Source organism: Dendronephthya gigantea, unplaced genomic scaffold, assembly GCF_004324835.1.
Source record: "Dendronephthya gigantea isolate DGI-Jeju-01 unplaced genomic scaffold, DenGig_1.0 000042F, whole genome shotgun sequence".
In the NCBI taxonomy this organism is placed as follows: Eukaryota; Metazoa; Cnidaria; class Anthozoa; order Malacalcyonacea; family Nephtheidae; genus Dendronephthya; species Dendronephthya gigantea.
In genome coordinates this window covers 1462953-1472337 of record NW_021163052.1, presented here as the reverse complement: position 1 = coordinate 1472337, position 9385 = coordinate 1462953, and positions in this window count along the sequence as shown.

Sequence of the window (9385 nt, the reverse complement as noted above, 5' to 3'; positions counted from 1 at the left end):
ACTATACCCATCAAAATATTCAGCGCGTGTTTATTTGCAACAACGTAACAGATTTTGTAAATCTCTCCACGGACAAACTATATGTATGGGTGGTTAAGGACATATAAACACATCATGCATGCATCCGTTTTATTAACACGGCTCTAAACCGAGAGTAAACGAAGATTGCCATAAATGGCCTGCATGGCTTCGATAATAATATCATAGGCAATGTCATTGGTCACCGTCTAAGTTTGTTGAGTTTCAGCTACTGGATACATATTTTATGTTAAACTAAACACAAGAGATTCCATTGTACACTATTGCTTATACTCTTTGACGCGCAAAAGACTAAATTAATTATCGCAAGGATCAAGTTGTTTACAGATGATAACCAGACATTAATAACAGTTATACAGAATATCGCATACGCAAAGCTCGTTTGTATACGAACCAGCGTAGTAACGTGTGCTTGCATGCTGTCAAAACTTATTTGGTATAAATAGCCTACTACATTAAATATCCCAACCATTTATGCACGTGAAAATCCACATTTCAATTTCAGCAATGCATTGCGCGGTAATAAAATATTTAAAATATAAGCTTGGATATTTACCTAGTGCTCACAATATGTTCGTGCGGCAATAGCCTCTAGCTGCGGTCAAGCTTGTCGCGGAATGTCGCCTATACACAGTACTGTCAGTAGCAACTAAGGGCATCATTATACCTTAAGAATATTTAAAAATTTGATAATAATCTATTTTATCCACTGCATGCACCATCGCCATATTTTCTTCGCAAAGCTAAAGCTGCAATGTCCCTATTTCTGCCGCCATATTTTTTCATGTAAGTGATATGTTTTGTGACCATACGATCACATATGCATGTGTTATGACTTATGAACCAGTATATCGCTAATTAATACTTGTGATATTAAATTAGTTAACTAAATTCCTGGTGGTCATATTCATCAGGAAATATTTTATTTTCCCCAAATATTCGACCATCTACATAGGTAACTGTGTAAATACCTATGCTACCTGCATGAGCCTAACAATAGTGACCTAAAGAAATAGAACGCGCGTAAATTAATGGGATAATTTTCGAAATCTTCATTTCAAACCACCGCAATCCGAAGGTCCGAATTCAGTTCCGCCCTGCAAAACAACTTAATACTCAACCCCGGCAGCAAGAAAAGATTGCACAGTATTTTCACTAAAGCATATAGCAATAGCAGACGCCCATATAGAACCGGGTTTTTAAATCACAAAGAGTGCAAATAATTTTTTTCTGCAAAGCATATAGCAATGCTGCCGCCCATATAGAAACGACAATGCCAAATGCATGCACAGGGGAGTTTATACTCACCATTTTAAGAAACAAACGATCCTCAACATCTTCGAGACATCTACTTGTGACACAATTTGTGCCTCCTGCTTACAGTAAAATTAACTAATCAAGATTATTTAAGACATGCATGAAAGCATTAATCCATTTTGTCTGGCGAAATCTTTTTATATCATATAATTATATATATTTCGAGGTAGCATCTACCCCTTTTTTATGAAAAATGTCAGCAAAGTTTGTAAACAATTGTTGTTTCAATGTAAGTAAATGCATCCTATAAATTGTAACCACCACGGCCCAAGCTAACAACTTTTCTAACCTCAGCCAAGCCATTTTCAAGGTCTGGCAACCTTTCATGTCATGTTTATTCGGAATGATTGGATGATCGTGGCCCAACTTGATTCCACCGGCCATGATAAGCAATCTAAAGGTATATTGCAGTGCGCATTTATATCCGAATACATTTTACTCGCGTTAACATATACATAAAATGCAATTGAGAACGTCTTGTTATATACAATTGCATGATCATCTATATATGAAATCTTACTTCGAATGCGTGTCATATTTCGATATATATGCATGGTCAATAGAGAGCTACAGTTTAGCCAAGCAAATACACTCAAGGGAAAAAAAACTTTAGTTTAAATCGAGAGAACCGTTATACGAATTCTGTTGATGATTTCATCAATAAGCCTGATTTCAATGCTTGGAGGAAAATAATTGCAAGCGCGCCTAATAAAGTGGCCAAGTCATGACTTTCCTTATATCATAGCTAATGTTTCATTTAGTGTTCATACCTGGTATTAACCTTTATATATGCTTGCGTTAAAACGCCTTGACTTCTCCATAGATGCTAATATCCAGCAAATATTTGGGACAGTCTTCGCGAAATTATTGGTAAAGATCTTTACCCGCGCGCTCATGCACGCATAAACAGTTGACAGGCGCCATTTCAAATTTGCTCATTTTGCCGCTCTAGCTGGCAGGCTTCAAGGTGCAATGACCATGCATAATTGCAATTTAATATCCGGAATGTAATTTCTAATCAAGGGAGCCAAATCAAAATTAGTGAAAATTTTCCTGTTGCCCAACAGCTGATATGTTGTCCAAGCAAGATAAATTCCAATGCTCCTTTTCTGATGAATTATATATAGCGAAATATATGTGGCAAAATATCTGAAAGGTCAAACTTAAATGTTTGTAAACGTTAGCTTGGCAACTTGCCCTTTGGGCTTGTGTCAGCCCAGTTGTGCGCAATGAAGGACTGCACGCACTTTAAAACATAGCGCAAAACTCAACCTCACAAAACACGGAATTTTTTTTGTAATAAAAAAGTCACACAATGAACATCATTGATATAGGTTCATTACTCTCATACAGTCTCTATCATTTATACGATTTGAGCCTTTTCCGCGTTCCACGTTTCCGATTCGAGGAGCAAGTCGAGAGAAATCAAATTACAACCAAAATATACATGGGGAGTGAATTGTGCTGAAATGTGCATATATCAATATATATGAAGTATTTTTTTGTGAATTAAGAGTCTAAATAAATATTTACAATGCATGAGTTATATTTATGCCATATATAAGTTATATTTATGCAATTGCCACCGTTCAACATGCCAGCAACGATCGAGCCAGATGGCTTAGATCTGGGGAGACAAAGATACCTTTTTAAGGAAATAAGACAATTTTGTAAGCGGGGCACTGAGGATCTTGTTGCTCCGGCTCTAGTTTTAGACTAGATGCACGTATTTAAATTGCTATATTCATGCAGTGGCGTAACGAACAGAGCCAAGGATGGGGTCTTGAGGTATACTTGGTACTGCGGGGTCCCTTAATTCGCTGTTTGTCATAAATCACGTTTTGCTTATACTATGTTTCGTTATCTATCCTGGCCTCCAATAAATGAGGATCTCTTAGTTCTCGTCGTAACCCTACCGAACGCGCGTTAGGTCACTGTATTTATGTCTTCAAATATTACCTAGGGTATTTCAATTGTTGTATAATTTGTAGCTATGTCAGACTGCATTAAAGACAACGAATTTCAAGCTGAAAGGTCCGTCCTAGGATGCGGTCCTTAATTTTGAATAGATTTTAATCAGTAGCTGCTTCGTACGGAGGCCAGATAAGTTTATCAGATGTAAATAAATAATTAGCTATATATACACATGGTTTAAAAGTACGATATTAATATGTAACACGCAAAATCCCTCAATTCATTTTAAAATCTGGTTTTGTCTGTTTACATACATTTAGAGACTTCCGACAATTATGCAACTTAATTAGCACCTTGCCAAGGCATATTATGGCTCGTAATGCTAATATATGGCTTGCGAGTTGTTTGGGTGCGCGGTGAAATTTGGCTTATGGAAGCTACAGAAGTATAGTAAAGCACAAATTCTAACCATTTAGTGCATTACCGAAATTCAAAAAACGATAATTTTTTGAAAGAAAGCTTAAGACGTGAAATTTGACGCTAATGGAATAATTGCATGCACTGAATCTTAATAGCCTTCTGTCTGCATGACGCTAAGCATAAACCATAACATGAAGCGCACAAAATAGCATTCGATTAGGCTAAATTGATAGAACCCCACTATTTCCTTTACAAGCCTTCTATACTAAGGAACTGAATACGTTTCTGGGAGTATTTCTGTGTAGCACATTCTGCGCTTCTTCTACAAAGTTGTAGCATTGCAAATGTTTAATCTAATATGTTGAACCAAATCCAATGCGATTGAACGAAATTCCGGCAAACGTTTCAACGAACAGTAAATCAAACGGTTGAACGCTTTCGGACCAATTTTCAAACGTTTTTTCCTAAGCGTTCGAACGGGCAATTTCGAACGATGAACGATCTCGAAAATCGTTTCAACGAACGCTTCAAGCGTTTGAACGGCAAACGAACGGATAACGAACGATATTTTCGAACGAACGAAATAGCGTTAACGTATGTTTTCCCGTGGAAGGTCACTGTGACCTTCCACGGGAAAACGTACGTTAACGATATTTCGTTGAAACGGCAAAACGAACGGATAACGAACGGGTAGTGAACGATCTGTAATAACGTTTCAACGAACCCAAAAAACGTTTTGACGAATTCAGCTAAAAATGTGAACGTTTAAAGTCGAGAATACGAACGGATAAATAAACGTTCAATCTGAAGCCGTTTGAACGATTTATGTATATTCGTTTCAGATGTAGATGCCCAAACTGAAGAACAGTAATATAATTTACTGAATACCAAACAATTTATGATTTTGATTAAAATTTCACGCTTAAAAAGGTGGCGAACTCTATTTATTTGTACCAATGCTCTCATACAAGAGGACACTACATCAGCTACATGATCGTTATAGTTCAGGTATGGGTCTAATGTGACACCAAGGTCTTTCGCATTTGATGAAATTGTAAGTTGTTTGTCCATTAGAGTAAAAGTTATATCCTGAGGTAACTTGGAAAGAAGTTGGGGTACTCCAAATACCATTACCTTTGTCTTAGTAGGATTTATTAGTAGTTAGTTGGTGCAACACCATTCAAAGGTCAACTTCAGATCTTGATTAACTTTGATTACATGTTAGAGGTGTTAGAGGTAATTTAATATATTGAGCATTTTACCTCCTTATGCAGGTTATGTAAAAAGTGCGTTAAAACAATCAACGAGACAAAACGAATCTGAAAACGCTTTAAAATGACGCTCGTGTGTACTTAATAACATCGTTACACTAATGCTTTTACTCCCGTCTTAAATGATAGAAATAATATAAAAATTTGTTACCTCGCTTATCGCGTTGATAAATGCAGATTTTTCAGCACCGCTCTCTCGTGCTACATTTGCAACACCTCTTCCCATATGGTCTTGCCCAGACATTGCTCCGTTAAATCTGTTGTGATGTCTAAAAAATAACATATTAAAATCATTTTGATGCGAATCTCAATGAATAAAAGTTGCTCTTGGATACTAATCTGTCTATTTTAATAACGTTGCATTTTACGATTTTATTTATGAGAAAAGAAATAACTGAACAGGACAAGAGGTGTGACGTTTAGCGTCCGCAATCACAAACCAGCGGTTTAATACGCTCATTAGAAATGTAAACAAATATGGCGGCTGATTTAAAAGAGAAGCGTGTTTCATACGATATTTTAAATTATTTCAGTTGGGCAGACTTTCTTTCTGATGCTACGAAAGAACAACGAAAGTTGAAGTTTACGATGATCGCTCGTAAATGGGCAAAAAAGGTAAAGTGTGATGAAAATAGCCGCTCGAAGGCTGCAGCATAATAAAACTGGTATGCCTATAGGCTATAAAATTACCTGTACAGTATATTTGTCCCTTTCAGAAATTGCACCAACCTTCAATGTTACTGAAGCAATTTCGACTTCTCTTAATGTATTTGGGCAAAAAGGGAAAGGTTTGTTTGATATATTGTCAGATTCGAATGCAATCTATATATTGACATTACTGTATGATGTATAAATGTCAAGCTCGTAAGTAGATTATACTTGTTAAATTGCCTCTAGAGTCGATGGATTGGTGAACGAGGAATGAAAATGGATAAAGACGAAATTGGATATGGGGCCAGTTGATATGTGGTATTCAAAAAGTTTTATATTCTACCATTGTTTCACGTCATTTATTGCTCAATTTTGTGTCATGTTATACCTCATATTCAAATTGCCGAATGAGGAAGCTAGATATCTGCCACGTAATTAGTAAAATTCCTGACGGTATCTCGCTTAGGACATTCGTATTTGCTACAAAATTTTTTTTATATTTTATTTTATTTAATACCACTTATATGGTGAATATGAATCGTGAACATCGCACCCGACTACACGAGGGATAAAATGGAGGGAACAATGTTGCTGTTTTCTTAAAATCAAGAAACGAGCAATTTTGAGGGGGAAATAAACTGTATTCTTGACGAAAATATTTGGTCTAAACATTTCGACTAAATATTTCGCCGAATCCCCTTCAGTCTGGGTCAATAAATGAGAAATATTCATCATGCTTACCCCCATTACTGTTAATGGTCCTACCGCAACGTCGTACAACGCCTCTAAATGAGGCATTTTTTCATCGACGATATGAAAGCAGCTGTAAGGCGAGTGCTTATTTGTAACGTATCTTGGGGATGGCAATATCAACTAAACATTGGAGTTTTTAGCGCATTTAAAACATTTGCAAGAAAGCAGCAAAATAGCAAAATTCTCGTTAGCCTATTTCAAGGATGAATTGTAGACGCCACGTCAAACAGACTGTGACGTAGATGGTATGCTTCCTTTGCTTGTAAATGCAGCGCTGACAGCCATAGCTATTTGGGACAACACTCATAATGAGGCGGAGAAACATACAGTAGGGGGCAAAAGTTTGAGTCCAGTCGTTGTAGAATTCCAGTATTAAATCCTGGCAGCGTGTTCCAGTTAAGACATGCGTGCGAGTGTTTCAGTACTGCAAACCATATTAATTGCACACTGTTTTGGTCCTAATGATCTAAATTATAACAAAATAAAGTTCTCGTTCCATTACATTGCCCAAGATGGGTGGGAAAAAGGGCAAAGTAATGGTGCACAAGGACAAAAAATTGCATTAAATATTGAAGGATTCTTTTCTCATAAGATCGCAAAAAAAGTAAGAATTTCTAAAGATGGTATGCGACTAAACTTGAAGAGGTTCGAAGAAACTAAATCCCACTCAAGCAAACTTTTAGCTGCTTCGGTCATGCTGGCTTTGGCAATATTAAAAGATATAATAGGAGCCTAATTAAAGAAAAGTATCATCCAATTCTTCAAGGACATGGAATTTCATCTGGTACAAAGATGATCGCGCGTACAACTATCCATGATAATCACCCTGAGCACATGCACATCTTCTATGTGCTAGAAATCTTTTAGAAGCAAACTCGTTCTGGTGATCGATTTCGTTCTCATAGCTTACCACCTCAAATTCCAGATCTAAAACTTATGGGACACTTGTAAGACCGTTTTAACCGGAAAAGGGTGAGGCACAGACCAACCAGCTAGGATGACTTGAGGCAAGTGGTCGACGAATGCTGGCAAGGTATTGAACGTGCGACATTAAGAAACCTGTGAAATCTATGCCAGCTAGAACAAAGGCCGTTTCAAGAGCAAAAAAGTGGGATACTAAGCATTGACATGAAATGCATGTTTGCACATTAACATACGTTAAATGAGTATCATAACATCTCGTAGTTGTTGTGCAGCATGTATTTTTCAGTCTACTTATTTACTTTTTTTTAGTTCACTTATCTGTAAGGTTTTCTGTAGAAAATTAATATCTGCAGCTAAAATAATGAAATACAGTCACTGGAATCAAAGTTTTGCCTCCTACTGTACCTCTAATAGGAAGAGGAAAAAATCCTATCCGTATGGTTCGTACTTACTGATACCGAGATTGCCTTTTGTCCCAGGACATAATTCTGAATCTTTGACAAAACTCTTCTTCTTTAAAATCCTTTTTCTCTTTATCCGCATTGATTCAATGTAAAATTTAGTACGGATAAGAAAAAATATTCGTCAGCGGCTTTTATGCTTTCTCGAATAATGCAGCTCCAAGGTCAAGTTGTGTTACTCTGTGTGCAATAAAATTCACAAAATGGTAAAATTTTACCAATTCTGATTCCACAACATCAACTGTGGCTGAAAAGTCATCTTCGTCATCAATACTACAAAAATAAAAAATGTAAGAAAATCTTATATAGCACTTCCATTCAATCGAAACCGGATCTATCTAAAAGCCATTTGTATAAAAAACAAACAATTAACGAATGCACATATTTCTGTTATTCTAAAGCACATAAATCTTTGAAATTTAATACTTAGCTCTTGAGATTGTTTACAATCCTAACTAGTTAAATTAGTGAAGACCATATTCAATGATGCACCTGAAAAACAACTCTCTAAGACAACTCTCTGTTTCCACGTCAGCCATACAATTACAGACTGATATCACTGTATAACAAATATGTACGCCGATGTACCTATTTTTTATAGGTGGCTTTCAGTTCTATTAACTGTGGTTCTACACGAGGGCCGATGATATGGGTAATTTGACTCATTCTATAATTCGGCTTGTAGGAAAGTTTCGATCGATGGTATTAGCTCTAGTATACAACTAACCAATCATTTGGAATCCTCGGGGAAAAGTTGTCCGAGCTAATATCACACTAGGGTAAAATAGAGTAGAGCCTTTGTTCGGAATGCCGTAACGCTGCTGGAAGCTTTGTGGGTTTCGTATCACGTTTTATTCCAACCCCTATCGAAGTAGCCCTTGAAACCTTTGTTGTACCCTGAAGTAATCCTTGGTTCTGGTTTTTGAACGAGCAATTCAGAAGAATGATGTTGTTGTTTGTTTGTGTAAAATACAAATTTTCACCGATAAGTATTGCTGTCTGAGTGTCTCAATGTGATTTATGGAAACCCTCGTTCCTCCATCGCAAAATGTGGACAAATCGTCTGATCTGACAAAGATAGTGGGTTTGCAAGACCCTCCTTTCTCAGAGTAATTTATATTCGTTGTAATATTATCAGGGTTTCTGTAAAGAAGAGGAAATATATTGCTTACCCTCTCACAGCCTTGACAAAGGCAGACTTCCCACAGCCACTTGATCTAACTCAGGCAAAGTAGGTAAAATTCCCATCTTTTGCTTTTGATGTCAGCTTTCTGGACTTTGATTTGGGCATTCTACTTATTTACGGACTCATACAACACAGCTTTTGTAACGTTTCTCATTTCTCTTTAATCTTCGTACTAAACGCAAGGTTGCGTTTGTTGATATTTCAAAATGCATTACCCGTAACCTCTCGATTCAATTCTTATGCTAATCAGTTCCCAGAATCAAACAAATATCAACGCCATTCATCGTCTCCTGATGAAATGTGATGAACTCGATGTGTTTTGCTGATTTTCTATGCTTAAATTATTACTTTGATAGAAGTTGCTGTATGGTATGGTACGACCAAATTGCAAAATTATTTTCCGGTTTCATGTAACTTTGAGGTACGATATGACCTGAGGACAGTAACCT